Source organism: Chelonoidis abingdonii, chromosome 1, assembly GCF_003597395.2.
Source record: "Chelonoidis abingdonii isolate Lonesome George chromosome 1, CheloAbing_2.0, whole genome shotgun sequence".
Classification (NCBI taxonomy): domain Eukaryota; kingdom Metazoa; phylum Chordata; order Testudines; family Testudinidae; genus Chelonoidis; species Chelonoidis abingdonii.
Genome location: NC_133769.1, coordinates 101,326,869 through 101,345,195, shown reverse-complemented (window position 1 = coordinate 101,345,195; position 18,327 = coordinate 101,326,869). Strand labels below are relative to the sequence as shown.

At 43.1% G+C, this 18,327-nt stretch overlaps 1 protein-coding gene across 16 annotated transcripts in view; it reads right to left on the bottom strand.

Moving 5' to 3' along the window:
* The window catches only part of RBFOX2 (RNA binding fox-1 homolog 2), a 287,040-nt gene that overhangs the window by 86,182 nt on the left and 182,531 nt on the right, over positions 1-18,327 (bottom strand). The window lies entirely within an intron of this gene.

Below are 18,327 nucleotides of genomic sequence, written 5' to 3'. Positions count from 1 at the left end.
AGGCCAGACAAATTCAAATTAGAAATTAGGCACAAATTTTTAACAATGAGGGAGATTAATCACTGCCTCAAGCTACTAAGGTAAATGGTAGATTCTTCACCTCTTGAGGTCTTCAGCTCAAGAGTTGATGCCTTTCTAGAACACAAGCTTTAGTTAAACATAAACTATGCTTCAGACAGATACAAGTTACTAGGCCAGCGGTAGGCAACCTACGGCACGGGTGCCGAAGGTGGCACGCGAGCTGATTTTCAGGGGCACCTCACACTGCCCAGGTCCTGGCCACCGATCTGGGGGGCTCTTCATTTTAATTTAATTTTAAATGAAGCTTTTAAAACATTTTAAAAGCCTTATTTACTTTACATACAACAATAGTTTAGTTATATATTATAGACTTATAGAAAGAGACCTTCTAAAAACATTAAAATGTATTACTGGCACGTGAAACCTTAAATTGGAGTGAATAAATGAAGATTCAGCAAATCGCTTCTGAAAGGTTGCCGATTCCTGTACTAGGCTCAATACAGGGCTAACTAGGTGAAATTTAATGGCTTGTAATATATAGGAGATCAGACTAGATGATCTAACGGTCCCTTCTGGTCTTAAACCTCTTTGAATGTCATACACACCTGTAAGAAATTTCTATCTTATTGCTAAACCTCTTCGTAGACCGGGGGGAGGAGAAACCTCAGTTTATCATACACCAGTTTGTAACCCACAAGCCTGCACCAAATTCTGCCCTATATCACCCACAGACATTGCTCAGAGGTGCAGCCCACCTAATGACATCTTCTCTACACTTCCATTCTCTCAGCGAGGTCTCAGTAAACATAGGCCTTGATGCCTTCAGATGGAACAGCCCCCCAAACTTTCCAAAGGCAAGATGCTCATCCCTATCCCCACGCCCCTAAGGTCTTGTCTATACTAGAAAAGTGCACCAGTTTAACAAGACCAATTTAAAAAAAGGTCTTCTTAAACTAGTGCAATCTCCTAATATGCAGACAAACTTTTAACTGGTTTAAATCCTTGCGTAAGCTAAACTGATGTAAGGCCTTCTGTGAGTATCTACAGACTCCTCTAAAAGGTTGTGCAACTCCCAAAGATTGCACCTCAGTGAATCCCAACAGATCTCTGCCACCCACAGCAGTGTACTAAAGGGTGAGTAGATTAAATTTTTGTTCCTTCCATTAGTCTGCCACCATACAAGAAATACAAAAGGCTGCACCACATCAAACTCAAACCCTTTCTGCCAATGGGTCCTACACATAAATGCCAGGCTAAACAAGGCAACACACCCTAGGATATAAGCCTGGGAGTAAGAATGAACATCTTGCAGCCAAGAGAGAAACACTCTAGGATATGCACCTAAGAACAAATGCAAGACTCTGGTACTCAGAAGAAACACCAAGATGTAAGCCCGAATGCTAGTATGAATCTTGCAGTGGGAGAATGCCTTATATTTATTCCATGTTTATCATATTACTGAAAGGAACTGCCAAGGAGCACTGTAGCCTACTCGTCTCCTAAGACACCAGTGCTGCCATGATGCTGCACTGCCTTTGCAGCAATGAATATTTAAACAGGGCAATAAATATTTCAGAACACATTCATCCTGATGAGAAGTCTATTAGGATAAAAGAGAAGACATAAATACTGCAGGGCCATGGCCACTCCTTGTCCTGTTCCCCCTCCTTCCTGAAGCTTCCACTAGGCACCTGAGAACCTCAAAGATTAATGAGCACAGCTTCAGTTACTTTCCAAACAGCAAAAACCACCAGAAAGAGGAAAGAGATGTGTGTCCCACATCCCAGGTGGATGGGACCTCAAAACAATCACCAGCTTCTGGGGAGATGCAAACTTTTAGGTGATATTATCTTGTTCTGGGGGAGATAAATTGTGTTAAGTCCCCTCAAAGCTTTCCTAGACTTTACTCTTCCACAGGACATCCTGAAACAGTAAGACATGTTGAGGGCCAAGCTCAGCGCCAGATCAGTCAGGTTCAGCTACAACTCCTCTCCTTAGTTGTTGAATTTACTCTGGTGCTTTTTCTATTGCTAGCAACTCCTCTCCCTGCTCTTAGCTCTCTGTGGGATGTAACAGTTGCACAGAACTTTACAATTGCTAATAAAATACGAAACATGAATGAGAATGGATAAAACACAAATTTTAGAACACTACAGAAAATACATTTGTTTAATCAGTTCATCTTCTGCATACCTCCTTCATGTAATGGCTTTTAATTTTCAGAACTAAAAGTCTGCTCCTGTCCAAGGCCTTGATTATACTTCCAGGGTTTGGTTCCTTGGAGACCAAGTTCATCCTGTATTGGAGGCTACAATCCTCAATAGATTCTGAAGCAAACACGTATGGAACTCCAGTTGAGGGCCATATTCACGGAGTCGGATATCAGCCTTGGGCCTGATAGGTTTCCCAGAAAACGCTGGTTGCTTCTAAAATTCAAGATGGATAACCTAAAGCTCCTCTGAGAATGCTGAGAGCAGAAGGTATATTTTGGGGATGGGGCATACCTGGCATTTACATTATCACTGACTTTGATATGCTTAGATTACAGGGAGAGGATGTGGAATTCATAGTCTGCTTACGAAGAGAGTCATACCACCACCACCAGTTCTTTCCAGGTCATGAAAGATCCAATTTAAAATTCTAAACAGATGTACAATTTTAGGAAAAGCCATTCAGGATGCCATTTAGCCTTACATTGCGTGAAAGGAAATCAGCGGAACAGCAGTTACATTAAAACAAACCCTCTTTCCCAAGGCCGGCCTGAATGTTATTTAATAATGTTAAATGTTATTTAATAAATAAAAAGTTCAAAAAAAGCAGTATGATTCCCATCTCCAAATGATCTAAAGTACAGCCATCATGACTGCAGACTAAAGCTAGAACAAAAAGGGGTGGCGTGTAGGCCCCTGCCCTCTGTTAGAGGGTAAAGGGAGAAAAGAAACAATGCTTTCATATGGGATTTTAGGAAGAGGGAATTTGAAAGCTAGTGGAGTGAGCAGTTCTTTGCACCATCTAATGACAACACTAATGACAGAAATTTACTCGACCAATTGCCTTGCAACAGGATGGTCATATCCTTCCCCTATATCATCCCCATACCCACTCTGCACAAGCACAGATTTGATTAGTGTCCTGCTGATCAAATCAAAGGGGATACCCCAGTCTTACTGGAGAAATCCATCTTTCTGTCCTCAAAAGTATTTTCAGGTACACTGAAGAATTCAATGTTACCAGTCACACTGACACAGGAACAGAGTTCCGGCTGGTAATACTGGCCTGACAAGTTTCTGAAATCTAAAGGATAAATTCCGTTTCCTATTCCTTGTTTTTCCCCCTATTTAGTGTTTTTTCCTAAATGCCACGATAGTTGATCCTGGGGGAGAGAAGAACGAAGTGTAGGGTCTTGGTCTTTGCTTCCTGGAGCACAAGAACCAAAGAGAAGGTGCAACTTGAAGCTATCCCTCTGGAAGTCTAATCTTATCAAAAAAATCAGCATCAACAGAAAATGAAAGGTCTAAGTTTCCACATGCAAGGGGACTTATATCTCAGAGAGACCCTTCTAATGCAAGTGGGGGTTTACAATATGCCATTAGTGCTCTTTTTTCTTGACCATCCAAGTGTCTGAACGCTACTCAGTCTGCTCTGGATGGCCAGTTCCATATTAACGGAACACCCTCTACTTCCCTCCTGTTACATGGCAGGAATTGGCTCCCACATGAAATATTGAGCCATCAAATGGTAAAACCTCTCTCCCCAGATAGAATTTCAGGGAAGTGAAACTGTGTATTGAATTGTTAGATCGATCACTTTCTGACTCCTCTGTCCCTGCAGAACAGAGGCTCCAGAAGGGTTAGCAGCAGGCTCTACTCCAGACTATGGCCAGGGGGCAAGGGAAGAAATCCCGTTTACATCAACATTGTAAGGACCGTAGCAAAGTGGTTCCAAGGGCAGCAGCAATTTATTTTACCCTTGCTGAGAGCTGGGATTTTACATTCCCACTCTCATCTCTCACTACAGTCACCTTTAGTATTGACAGACCCCTCACTAAGCAAGGTGAAAAAGGATCTGGGGAACCCCATTAGAAATCAAACACCTGATCTGACAAAGAAGAATGCCTTGCACCTTTCAGTCTCCTAATAGGCCTTGTGAACACTCAGATATAAAAGGAGGCTTACAGAGGTTCAGTGGGGATCATGAGTCCATTATTAAGAAAAAAATCTGCCCCTCCATCAAGAAATTTAAAGTAGTTGCCACCATTTTGCAGGGTACATCCTAACTAGCGACAGGTCCCTCTGCTTGCTAGGTAGTAGTTTAATACTATTCCTGGAACTGTGCATACGTAAGCTAGTGCACAAAAAAGGCGGGGGTGGGGGTAGGGTCATAGTAATCTGATCCAGGGTGACAGAAAACAAATTAGAAGTTAAACATTTACCAAATGGAAAAGGAGAAATACAATAAAGAAAGAAAACAAATTTTTATTCTGTATGTTCTAAGGATAGATTTATTTCCAATTAATGGAGATAAGTGGATGACAAACTTTAATTTTGGATAACTGCAGCCCTAGCGGCAGGAAGGTCATGCTGCAGGCAATACTGGTAACATTCCTCACAGAGTATACTAATTTCACTACCAATTCATCCCACACGCCACATGATTGCAGCAGAACCTGTCATGAGCATCTTGAACAAGAAGATTTGACCTTCTGCTTGAAAGATGGGATATGAAAAAGCAAATTAAACACTAATGGAAGACAGGAAAGGCGAGCAGAGGCGCTGTAGTGTATGTGCACAGGTGTTCAAGATACTAATTCTAAGTATTCTAGGAGGAACAGAATGTTAAAGGAGCCAGAAGCACAAAGGGAAGGAAAAGTGAGACTGTCTCAGTGCTAGCACCAAAATTTTTCTGACATATAGCGGGGACGCTGGAAAATGCCATCTACTCTCCACTCACTGAAAGTCCCATACAGAACACAGAAAAAGATGGTTTACTCCATCCTACAGACATGTTCCTTTGAACCAGATGTCACTTTCCAACTGAACACATTCATTGCTTTGGAAGCAGAAGCCCCAGATTGCTGGATGGGTTCCATACAAGCCTCCTCCAGATGGGCCAGCACAGCTCACAAGACACACTTTATCATTGTCAAACTCCAGAAACCTTCTACAGTACAGAGCCCTGGGCAGTTTGTTTTAACATATTTTTTCTAGAATAAAGGAATTTGGGCTAGACTGCTTCTCTTTGCTGGAAGGGATTCTGGCCAGGTGTTAGAACAAGATTGCATTAGCCCTGCAAAATCCATTTTCTATTGTGTGTAGTTCCTTCCAACTCCATGCATCCAGACTGGTGGCACTTTTGAGGAACTAAGCGTTGCTTTCTTTCCCCAAAATTGTGGGATGAGTTTACTGAATTTTAATACTTCTAAAATGGCCACAGACTGTTAACAGTACAGCTCCGCCAGAAGACCTTAGTCTAACCTGCCACACCCTTTCTATTCCAGTCCTTTCCAGAGGCTGATGTAGAACAGCGGGCTTACAAGAAGAAGAGGCTTACAAGAAGGTCTGTACTTGTGGTCATTTTTTTTAAGTTAAAAACAATTTAAATTAAATCCTTTGTTCTTTTGAAATAGAAATCTATTTTAAATTAAGTTTGAAATTATGACAACCTATGGTAAGGTCTAAACTTATTATCATCTATTACAATCATTTAATTAAAGATACTATTAAGCTGAATGTATACATTTGCTGACAAAGTTTTAACGAAAGTCAAACCATAATTGGTGGAAGTCACTGGCTACACAACTGGAACCACAATTTGCTGAAGTGCTAAAACCTGTATTTGACAGCAATAGGCTTTTCTGCAAGTACAAAGAGAATATTTTCTTCATTTCAGTTTATTCAGCTAGTTCAGTTCAATGCATAGTTTATTCCAAGTTAAGAACTCATTGGCAGTGGAAAAAGAAGGAAAGCTTGTTTTCCTCTTTCAGCCTATGAATAAAAATGAGGTGCAAGAGAATGAGATCTATTAGTTCTAAAATCTTAAAGGACCTGATGACCAGAAACAATCTATTTTGTTCATTACTACAGATTATAATTATTATTATTGTTGTTTTGTATTATTGTAGCACCTAGGAGCCCTAATCATGGCCGAATCCTTTTTTTAAAATAATCAATTAATTTTAAAAGCAAAACATGGGTTGATAAACTTTTTTTCTTTATGTATTCAGTGCATTTAAGGTACTTTCATTTAAGTAATAAAAAACATTTTAAAATGCTGTTTTTGTGGATTTTAATTGAATTCCAATTTCAATCCAAATAAAATGCGATACAAATGACTAAAAATTAATCTAAATAAGAAATGCAACATTCATAATTTTCTAACATAATAAACGTGTAAAAATTCAGAATCTGAATAAATGTACAGTAAGCCATATTGCTGATTAAATAAATGTGCATCACTAGATACAGTAGATCCTCCTGGTTAGCAAAAAGTGGTACCCAATTTTGCTGTAAAGACTATATTTAATTGCAAATCAACATGTTTTAATGGTTATCAAGTAATGAGAAATCAACCTCTACTTAGGAAAATAATTAAAAAGTATAAATGTAAAACAAGACTAAAATTGATTATTTAAATCAGTCCACCCTGCTTGTGGACGATCTACTTTCAATCCAGGAATTAAATATTAACATTAATTTGTATGTGTGATTCTCCAAATACACTTAAGATAGCAATGTATTAGGTCATCCCATGCTTTTATATCTTCCCTCCCGTCGACTTACCTTAGTCTTCTCATCGGGGTTAGAGTACAGGGGTCAACTGGAAAGCAATCTGCTATTGATTTGGTGGGTCTTCACTAGACCCGCTAAACTGACTGCCGGTGGATCGATCTCCAAGCATCTCCCGGCTGTAGTGTAGATGTAGCCTAAGTGATGTTGCTATACTGCCCACCTCTCTCTTACCTCCCAGAGCTGGATGGTTTCTTAAGGATGAGTCTTACGTCTGGTCTATTTTCAAAGTTGCACCACTTCGCCTAAAGCTACAATTTTAAACTGATATTTTAAAATACACTGTGGGCACTCAATTCAATTTAAACCTCATTTATTTAGATTTAGCTTAATTTGGTAAAACCAGGCCTTCAGAATGCCTAAGGCCTCTGTAGTTTTGTCTGCATTTGTCTAATATGCTTACTATTGGGTAATCCTGGCCTCTCAACATTTATGGCACATCAACCTGAAATATCTTGGAAGTTCTGGGGTTACTAGAGAAAACGGGGATCTAACCTCTTCCACAGACAGGACTCAATTCTCAGCAGAGTGACACATGGAATATTGGGCAGGACATGGGATCAAAAAATAGCTTTAAACTACCTTTGCATTCATGATATTCTTGAGCCATTTGGGTAATTGACTGGGCCCTGATATGAGGGTATCTTTACTGCTGCTCTAACTTAAAACTCATGGGAATAGGGTTGCCAGGTGTCCAGTTTTTGACCAGAACACCCAGTCGAAAAGGCACCCTGGCTGCTCCAGTCATCACTGCCGACCTGGCCATTAAAAGTCTGGTCAATGGTGCTGAGGGTCCAAGGCAGGCTAGTCCCTACCTGTCCTGGCACTGCGCTGCGCCTCGGAAGTGGCCAGCAGGTCCAGCTCCTGGGGGGGGTGGGGGGGGGCAGGAGGCTCCCTGCGCTGCTTTTACCTGCAGGCACCACTCCCCCTGATCCCCCGCCTAGGAGCTGGACCTTCTGGCTGCTTCCGCGGCGCAGCACGGAGGCAAGATAGGCAGGGAGCTTGCCTTAGCCCTGCTGCGCCACTAACCAGGAACCGCCAGAGGTAAACCTGCACCCCAACCCGGAGCGCCAAACCCCATCTCAGGCCTCAGCCCCCTCCAAACCCGGAGCCCCCTCCCGCACCCTGAACCCCTCATTTCTGGCCCCACCCCAGAGCCCCCACCCCCCCGTTAGAGTCCTCACCCACTCCTGCACCCCAACCCCCTGTCCCAGCTCAGTGAAAGTGAGTGAGGGTGGGGAGAGCAATCCACCGATGGAGGGGGAATGTAGTGGGAGGGGGAGGGGCCTCAGGGAAGGGGCGAGGTTAAAGTGTTCAGTTCTGTGCCGTTAGAAAGTTGGTTAATCTACATGGGAAGCAGAGAACAGCCAAAGCGCAGTGTGCTTCCCACCATGCCCACTTCTCAACTCTGATCAGACCTCTTTCCTCCCTGTCCTCTACTCCAGGGGCTACACTCGTGTAGCCCCTTTACACGGAGAAAATTCCCCAGAGTAAAGTTCTGTCCCTCTACACTGTCACAATGACAATGAGGGGCTTCAGCTTAGCAGAAAATGAGCCTCACAAAGTTGCATTTGGTAAATACAGCAAGGCGAAAGATGGTGTTTAAAGACACACAGAAAGAAAAATTAGGAAAACTTACACCAACATACTGTGAATTAAATACAAACAGCTGAACACCACACAAAGCTAACATTCCACAAAATCTCACCAGTTCACAGGAAGTCAACAAGTTCCTGGATCCCTCAAGAGCCATCTTCCCCTCTCCTACTGTCCAATCTAGTCAGTCTGGAAGAAGTTCCTTATAGGAAACCATAGATATCAAATTCAGCCTATTCAAATGTCTGACTTTTGTTCCTGTCTGTACTATACTTTCCAATTAGCGCTACAGAGACATATCTTTCTCAAAAAGGGGACTGGTTGAAAAACAAATGCCTTTCCCACTCTTCTTAACTGTGCTCACTTTGAATAGCATGTTCTGATTTGGTCACCTCACTTCAAGTGTTACATAGGATAAAACAAAAACAAGAAAAGATCCAGAGGAGGACAACAAAACAAATTAAAGACAATATAAGTTTTTAAGGATATGTGCACTATAGAGGATTGATGCTGTCCAAAAAAACCCCAAAAAATAATCTTAAATCCATGTTTAGGTGAGCCTCTCACACTTCTTGTAAACATTTTAAGCCTAGCTACAACTTAGGGATTGGAGGGTGAGATAGGCTTTTATACAAGGAGAAGACAAAAAACTGGAAGGTGAATCTGAGTGGTATTGTATGTACTGCTTAAGCCAAACTTTGATGTCTAAAACTTGATCAATCAAAAACAAACAGTTATCTGGAAGTCAGATTTGCTCTCCAAAATTTGGAAACTTCATGGGACCAGGGCCTCACCATGCACAATTCCTAAAGTCTGCAGGACCAGAACTTCAAAATCTATGAACCATAATGAAGTAGGATGGCTCTAACAGCACTCAGGCTTTAACTGCACTCAGGGTTCCTCAACCTAACTGTAGTCCTTAAAGGTTACTAGCTAGGCTGCCATCTCAATTACCCTGAAGTCGTAGTGTCTCCTTGCACCCTCAGATAACTGGATTGTACTTTACAGGTTTGTCGCATCTTAGGCGGGGGTTCTGTTCCGCAGTTATCGCGTAAAACGAAAACTGCGTATAGTCAGAACCCCAAGCCCTTTAAATCCCGCCCGCAGCTCTGGCCAGCAGGACAGGGGGAGGGGGCATTTAAAGGGCTCCACCAGGCTTCTTACCATGGCGGAGAGCCCGGAGGAGCCCTTTAAATCCCATCCACAGCTCCGGTGGCGGGACGGGGGGGGCATTTAAAGGGCCCGAAGCTCCACGGTGGCTGGAGCCTCAGGCCCTTTAATTCGCCCCAGGAGCTACCAGCCACCTCTGCAGCTGGGAGCCCCCTGAGTAATTTAAAGGCCCTGGGACTCCCAGCCACAGCTGGTGCCCCAGGACCTTTAAATCTTGAGGTCACGCCCCCTCCGAGACTCCAGGCCTTTCAGCGTAAAGCTGAAATCGCGCATGTTAAATGCGCGTAAATTGTGAGAGACATGTACAGGCTATATACAGTACTTTGGGACTACAGCAGGACCTCAGAGTTAAAACTGACCAGTAAACTACACGCCTCATTTAGAACCAGAAGTACACAATCAAACAAATACAGTACAGTACTGTGTTAAACATGAACTACTAAAAAAATTAAGGGAAAGCAGCATTTTTCTTCAGCATAGTAAAGTTTCAAAGCTGTATTAAGTCAATGTTTAGATGTAAACTTTATAAAGAACAACCATAATGTTTTGTTCAGAGTTACAACCTCCATTTCTGAGGTGTTTGTAACTCTGAGGTTCTACGGTATTTGAGGTAAAAGTAATTAAAGGTTGTCTTGAAAACATTAGATTTGTATTGCTAAATGTTGATAAATGCCAATTTCCCTGTACACACAAACCAATGAAAATATATTTCCATCAATAAACAAAATTTACAAATAAGCAAAGTAAGAAAAATCTGCTTGAGAACTTAAGAGTTTTCTTTAAGGATATTTGTGTTTATTTTGATGTGTGATGTTGATAATTTGTGTTTTAACAGTTATAAAGCTTTAACCTTTTGAATCCATCCCTACTGTCATTAAATAATTTGTTTGATATCCCCCTGCCTGACCACCCCCTCCCCCCCCATAATTTCCCACAACTGTGAAAATTTGCATGGATAAACTTGGGGAAATGCTTAACACACATATTTTTGCACAACTGAAAATGAAGAAAGATAAAATAGAAAAAACAATTAAAAGTAAACTATTATCCATCAAAATTATTTAAAATATAAAAATTGAATTTTGCCAAGCCCAATTATATGCAGGGCTGGTACTACTGCCTATTATTAAGGTTGCCCAACACTTCCCATAATCAGACCGTCTTCAGTTACTTACAACTTTGCCAAACTAACTGCTTGAAGTTTTCCATGTTACGTGTCTGCTTCAGGCTGAATTTTTGTGAACGGTTCAGCTAATGCTGAGAAAAAGGCTACGGGAAACCATGTTGTTCTGCCCAATTTAAAAAATTCTGGTGACCCTTTCTTTGAAGAGACATAGCACCCCCATGCTGGGAAGCAGAGCAGTTTGGCGGGGGAAGGCCTTTCTGTCAGAGATGTGCCTTTTCCAATCCTTTGAACATCCACCCAAATTTTCCCAAATTATAATCCTTTGGGGGTGAGGGGGTAGTCATAGTTTGCACATGCTGATTTGAGAATCCTTAGATTTTAGCAGCTAAATTCCTTGAAGATTCCATTTGCAATAGGCATGCTCCAGCCTGGAGCAGAGCAGGACTTCACTGCAATTGCAGCTCTCCACTGCTGCAGGCCATATGCTGGGTCTGGGTCCAGCTCTCAGCACCTGAAGAGATAGCAGGGGAGACTGTCTTTCCTGTGTTCTCCTTGACCCTTCTACTGGGCACAGGCAGAGTGGAGAAGGAAGCTGCTTGATTAGAGTGCAGAGGGGGCAGGAGCCAGATCTGCTGGGGGAGAACAAGGGAGGGAGAGTAGATCGGTACAAGGAACTAGAGGATGGCAGATAGAGTTGCGGGGGAAGACCGAGACTGGCTGAGCAAACAGACTAGGACTGGAGTCACAGTGAGAGACTGGAGATGGGAGTCAGGCAAGGACACTGGGACTAGGAGCCAGGGAAGAGAGGAGACATACTGCAATTGGACAAGGAACCCAGAGAAGGAGATTGGAACTGGAAAGCAGTAGGGATGAGGAATGTGGGCCGGTGGGTGATAGAGCCCTCTGGTGACCGGAGGTGGGGTGGAGGAGAGAGAGATTGGAAGAAGGAGTCAAGAGAAGGGGAACTGGCACTGGCTGGGCAGCAGGGACTGGGATTAGTAGCAAGGGTGGGGCAGAGACAGGACTTGAATGTGGACCGGTTGGAGGGGACAAGGCAAAAGTTGTCATGGTTGGGGGAATAAGCAGTAGAGTCTGCGCCCACTAGAGCCCCCTCCCCTCCAGAGCCTGGAACAGAACCCAAGATTCCTGAGTCTCACCATTCCTGTGCTGTCAGTAAATAGCTATGAAGCCCACTGGCAAAGCCTGTGTCTCACTTCCCTCCAGTGTTGGTCTACCTACTACTAGTATCAGTTACTCCCTTAGCTCAAGTGGCAGAGGTTTGGATGATAGAGCTAAAGATTCCAGCCGCACAGATGACCCATTTTTGTGTCAATGTGATGCCACATGATGGAATTTTGTTGTTTTTTTTTTAAAACCCTTCTTCTCTTTTCTGGAGAAAAAACTGTATGAGATCACGTAGCCAAAGACTGTTTCATAATGCATACTGCACAAGGGGGCCGAATTAAGTTTGCACAACCAACCTTAATTCTGGTATGTTCTGATTTTTAAGTGCTTGACTTTGCAACCTTAATGTTGTTCTTTTAACATTGTTTTCTGAGTGCAATATTAATATACGAATTACATAAACAGACTGAATTTGGTAAGGCGAAAAGGAATAAGACATTTTTAAAAAGCAAACTGTCACTTAACAGGCCCAACATTTATCCTAACTGGTTTCTTTTCCATCTATTTGCAAAGTCCATTCAATTATTTATTTTTCAAGAAGGTTTCAATGCTTTTTTTTTCTAGAAGAAAACAAGTCAGCATTAGTAGCTCTCGTGTCTGCAAACAACCCTACAGAAACAATATATGCAACTCGCGCTCTCACAAACCACAAACCAGTATTCACTAGCAAGCCAACAACAAAAAAATCTGCACAGCACAGAGATCATAGATAACCTTACAACAACAAACCAGAGCAGTTTCACATAATGTAGACGGAAAACAGATTTAGTGGGAAGGAAAAATTTCTGTTTTCAGGTTCCAGAAAACATGAGAAATAGGGAGAGCACCTGACTACATTCCTTTTAAATCTATGAGTTTTTTTAACAAGCAAATTTCTTCCATTTGTGTGCCCCACCAGGAGGCCATTTGATTGCTTCTACTCCCTGTACTGAAACCTGAATTCTGTGGCCTAAGAAGCCAACTAGTAAATGGTAATGGTTAGGGTAAGAAGAAAGAAAAGAGAATAGAGTATACTTTGTTCTACAACCCCACAAATGAACAGATGCATCTCCCACTGAAATTGTCTCCACAATCTGACACATGAGCACAATCACTTTACTTGTAAAAGCTAGTTTGAAAATGGAGTTCATCCTCACACAAATGTCTGTTAGCCAGGACATTCTGCTCTCTCATAATTTTCCTCTGGCAGTAGTAAGTCCTGCTTTGTAGTAAGTAGATGTCTAGTACTAACTCACTGAAATCCCACTCGTCACAAAGAACTCATGTTTTGTTCATGTGGCCAAATGACAGAGAAGGCACCAAAAGGTCCTTATCTTCAAACGGCTCTTGCTAACTCACCACATCCCAACGAGCAATACTTTTGGATCTTTCATGTTGGGACCTCTTCTTGAAGTAATAACAAAAAGCAATACTTTGCATTTACATAGCACTTTTAATCTGATGACAATGTGTTTCACCAAGAGCTTAAGAACCCCACTCTCCTAATTTGTTATCCTGGGCACCAACCACTAAGTCACCTTTGTCTTCCAAAGCAGAAATGTGCTAAATGAAACAGTTAATTCCTGAGACCGGGATTTGAGCAAATGGCACAGCTGTATCAAATTCCCTTTTCCATCAACTCACTGCTTAGAGATGATTAAATGCAGTTATCTGCCATCCTGAGGCTGCTAAGTGAGTGCCTGGAGCAGTTTCCACTCTGCTCAAATGCGCCTGAAAGTCCTCAGCTGGCTGGTGCAGAGAATAGGTCTTTCAATGCACTCTCTAGGTTCTGACAGGCCCCACTGATTTTTAAGTTTTTCCTCTAAATGCAATAAACACTTAAAATATTCTTATACCTAAAGAAACAATCCAAAGGCCCATATACCCAGCAAGTCAGACCCTGGCCCAGGGAAGACCCTTGGGAGGTTCTGTTGGGGAAATGACCTGGTAGGACTCCTATTCTCACTCACACGTGTGTGCATGCACACACATACACATCCCTCCATGGCCAACATTGTGTCTGCAGCATTTGAAAAAAGTCCTAGGAGGACAAGGGAAAATGAGAAGAGACAAGGAAATGCCACAGGCACAGAAGCAGCATAAATTTCAACGGGCACCCTTTTCAGAATAAAAAGAAAACCATGAACGTGAGCCCTAGAGTGAAGAGAAGTACAAAGGCTTTCAGATAGTCTGTGCACACGGTGAAAGGGACCCCAAACTGAACAGTAGAGATGAGAGCTTGCCCGGGGGAGATGGAAACACCATACAGCAAATAGGGTGTGGGTGTGGGCTAGAGGAGAGAAACACACATCATCTAGGGAGGGGTGCTCATGAAGGAACAGGGAGAATTTAGAGCCATTCACCATACAAGAGGGGGAGAAGAAGTGTTTAAAGGGGGAAAAGAGGGGCTTGGCAGCATATAACTCTCGAGAGGGAGAGAGAGAATCTCACCACAGTGTAAGAGGAGATAGAGTTATCCTGGGATTGAGTCTTCCTTACAGACAGTTCAGACAAAGGAGGACAGTTTCATATAGAATGCATTGTTTATTTTTAGGTAGTACAAGATAGCCATCCTTACCCGGGCTCCTGTCTCCACCCTGCCTAATGTATCACACATGACTAATCCCAATCGAGGGTGCAGACAAAGGTCCATTTTATCTGGTCATTACTGTAAGGGTGGGTTGAGAAAGATAGGGAGAGAGATTGAGGCAAAGGAATGAGATGGGCACAGAGAGAGGCCTTTAATGAGTCAGAAAGCTGCTCAGATTCAAATACAATCTCCATTTAAGGAGCTCTGCATTTGTTTTCAAAAAAAAGCAGAGACTGGGTGAGCAACTTCTGGCTGCAGAAGGTTCTCTCTCAGACTGGCGCGGGGCGGGCCTGGAAAGGAAAGCGTTATAGAAGGGGGAAGGGAAGAAAATCTCTGGAAAAAATGAGGCCGCTGCTAGTCCGTTTTAACAGGAACATAAATTAATCTCAAACCCACAAACCCCAGCACCTCTCTGAGTCCTGGACAGAGCATAGTGAGTCAAGCACGTGCCAAGATAAACGGTCCTAGCTGGAGTCTCAGAGGGGTGCTAGGGGGAGGGAGCATGCTGGCAGAGAATGGAGTGAAGTCAGTTCTGATGGTGTCACAAAATGGAGACTAGCAATCCTACAAGGAGATCCAGGACTCACACGAAAAGGAATACCAGACCCTCAGATGTAGGGTGACCAGACAGCAAGTGTGAAAAATCACGATGGGGGTGGGGGATAATAGGAGCCTATATAAGAAAAAGACCCAAAAATCGGGACCGTCCCTATAAAATTGGGACATCTGGTCACCCTACTCAGATGCTACTGCCTGTAACTGCCACAAAATGCAGAGCTGCCACCCCCTACCCCATGACATGTTAGAGAGAATATGGGGCACTGCAGTTTGAAGAAAGCAGCTCTCTTGTGTCTGGCTTTAATTACAGCAAACATCCCCTCCCCCACCTAGGAACAAGAACCATGAGCAGGCAGCAGCCCAGGTGAAAGGCTCCATCCCTCCAAGCTACGGGGAGGGGGGTGGGGGGAGCAAACAATGGAACGGGTGATTCATTACAAAGGAATACACTCCAGAATTGCCTGCTGCCACATGGGCTTGCTGAACTCCTTAAAGGGACAGCAGCCCCTTTTCTCTTTTCCCAGATGTTCAACACTTTTCCCCCTCTCTCAGCCCTGATGGGAAACAGATTCAAAGAAAAATGCCAGCACGGCACAGGGCTGTCCAAGAAAGGGAGGGCTTTGTATTTCACAGAAACTAGCAATCTTACCATGCACTGCAGAGAGAAAAGCCCTTTAACATATAATCTTTTCCTCTCCACCCAAGACTTTCCCTTTCATCTGCAATTAGCACATGACATACTGGGCCTGGCTTATACTCATTTTCACTGATTTAGGATTAAGGGAATCAGGGCACATTCTGCTAATGAACTGGAGCTCAAATTCTCATTAGCAATCTTGATTTCCTATTTTAAAAGCATATCAAAATCTCCAGTTTCTACCCATCACTACTTCTAGCCCCGATCTCCTCCCATTTTTGTCTTTTTAAATGGCCCCTCATGCATCTAATCTCACTCTCGCCCTTCCAGGGAGATTGGGGAGATTGTTCCCTAAAATACAGCAAACCAGACTACCTTGTTTTGAGATGTTTCAAAAAGCAGGTGTGCGGCAGATTTTGTGTGTAGTGCTGTCATATTCACACACACTAACTGCTATAAGCTTAACACAAATCACTTGCTTTTCATACATAAAGGTTCAAAGTCCCACTGGAATAAACAGGGCTTTCACCCACAGGCTTTGAACAGGGTCACTGGAACACAGAGAACCAGAGACTCAACGTGGGTGAGGATGCTGTTCTGTATGCCACATTATTCTAGACCATATAACACCCCAAACCTGCAGCAAAGTAACATATAGGGCCAGACTATAAGCAACCCATGCAGTCTCCCTAAAAGACGGCCGTACTTAATGGATGAACTTACCCCACTGTGTTCCTACATTTGAGTAAATCGATACCAGTCAGTTGTTCAGAGACCCTCAGAGAAAGATGAAGCCTGAGCTTTCAGACCCTTCTGGTTATTTTAATTTGGATTTCTCTCATATCAGAATGTAAATATGCAACTTACACCCAGCAAATGTATCCTTGAAATTACACACACTTAAGACATTGTAATTCAAGGTCAACCAAGACTAGTAATTAATGGGTTTGACATCTTCTCCCACATGTCTGTGAATTAATGGTTCTTTGGGAAAGGCAATAGTCTAGACTTCCCTCACTTGGTTTATTAGGGTGTCCCCAGAACCCGTTGATAGGTTTATAATTTTTCTGTTTAACATTTACTACATACTTCCAAGCTTCTGCATGTCTCTATGCCTACGTTCCATCTCAGGTTTTCTGGCCATATGCATGCACTTACTGTGCACACTTGTAATTGGGGGCAAAGGCACACACATGCACAACTGCACATATCCACACACCATATAGACATAGACTATGTGCACCATAACTACACACAACAAGGACACATCACATACACATAAACATGGTAGCCCCTCTCCCCACACAACCACACACACAGAGGAACACAGGCTATGTACATACAACTGTATAATAACTGCACATTCTACAGGCACACTACAGCCACACACAACTGGACTCTGGCTGTTAAAACACTGTTTTAGGACCATTCAGTAACTAAACGGAGACAGAAAGTCTCAGGAAATCACTAAAAGCCCTCTGCTAACAGAAAACCCTAGTCTGGATGAAAGGGCACACTGATGGAGATGATGACTATGACATCAGAAGAGGAGGCTGGGGACAGGGAGCCCTGGAAAATACCTTAGAGCAGACAGAGACCTTCCTATCTTTTAGCCATTGACAATCAATTCAAGGCGAGAGAGAATGAAGGGGTGAAAACTGGCATCACCACTTCTTGTGGCTGTCTCATACTAAGCCAAATATCTATGAAATGTCCCCTTGTAGTGGGACAGGCACAGTCTCAGCAATATTTATTACAAACATGTATCCAGTTAGAGCTAAGGGAAGTTAAGAATGGATGTGTATACAGTATATGAAATTGGAATGTTTTCCAAATAATGCAGAGCTCCAAAGAAGAACAGCACTCACCAACCCCAGATCTGATTAAAAGTTCCCTCTGCTAGACCTCTCCTCCACCCCCACTCCCTTTGGGAATATCCCCCAAAGGTTTCTGGATCTGCACAGCACTGCAGGGCATTATATAATGTCGAACAGTAAAGGATTCCAGCTCCTGCAATGCCACTTCCTTCCTCCTCCTCCTCTCCTTACCCTCTCCCTACAGTGGTGACTTGACGATTCCATGCCCAAAATATCTTAAAATAAGTAGTAGCCTTAAAAGGTGGGCACTGTCCTATTAAATCTCCTCACAGGGTGGGAGAAAGGTGATGGTTCCAGACCCTGGGTAAATTCCCTCACAAATGTCAATTGCCCTCAACACAAGCACTTTCTCTTTCCTAAACTGTAATCAGTCCCATTCCCATTTCCACATCCCTTAAAGAAGGGTCCATCTCGCTTGGAGGATAACCAGCAGAGCCACCTGAGGAGATGGTGGGACGGGGATGTTTACCTTTGTGCTTGTCAGAAAGAAGCCATTAAAATGCAGATTTAGCCTGCTTGAAAGAAGATATATATATGCCCCCCATGCATTCTGCTCTCCAGAGGACACTAAAAAGCTCAATTAGTTGTCAAAAACAAGGGGCTTCAAATCCCCTGCCCAGTAAATACGCAGAGGACCCCCATCTGCTGGGGCCTGTGCTGCCAACAGAGCCAAAAAATGAATCGCTCTCCACAAGACGCCCCAGCCATTGAGTGAAGGAGTTAAATTCCAGCTCGCAAGCCAAAATAGGAGAGGTGAAAGGGAGTGAGGTCCAACCCCCTAGTAACCTACTCATGCAAATTCT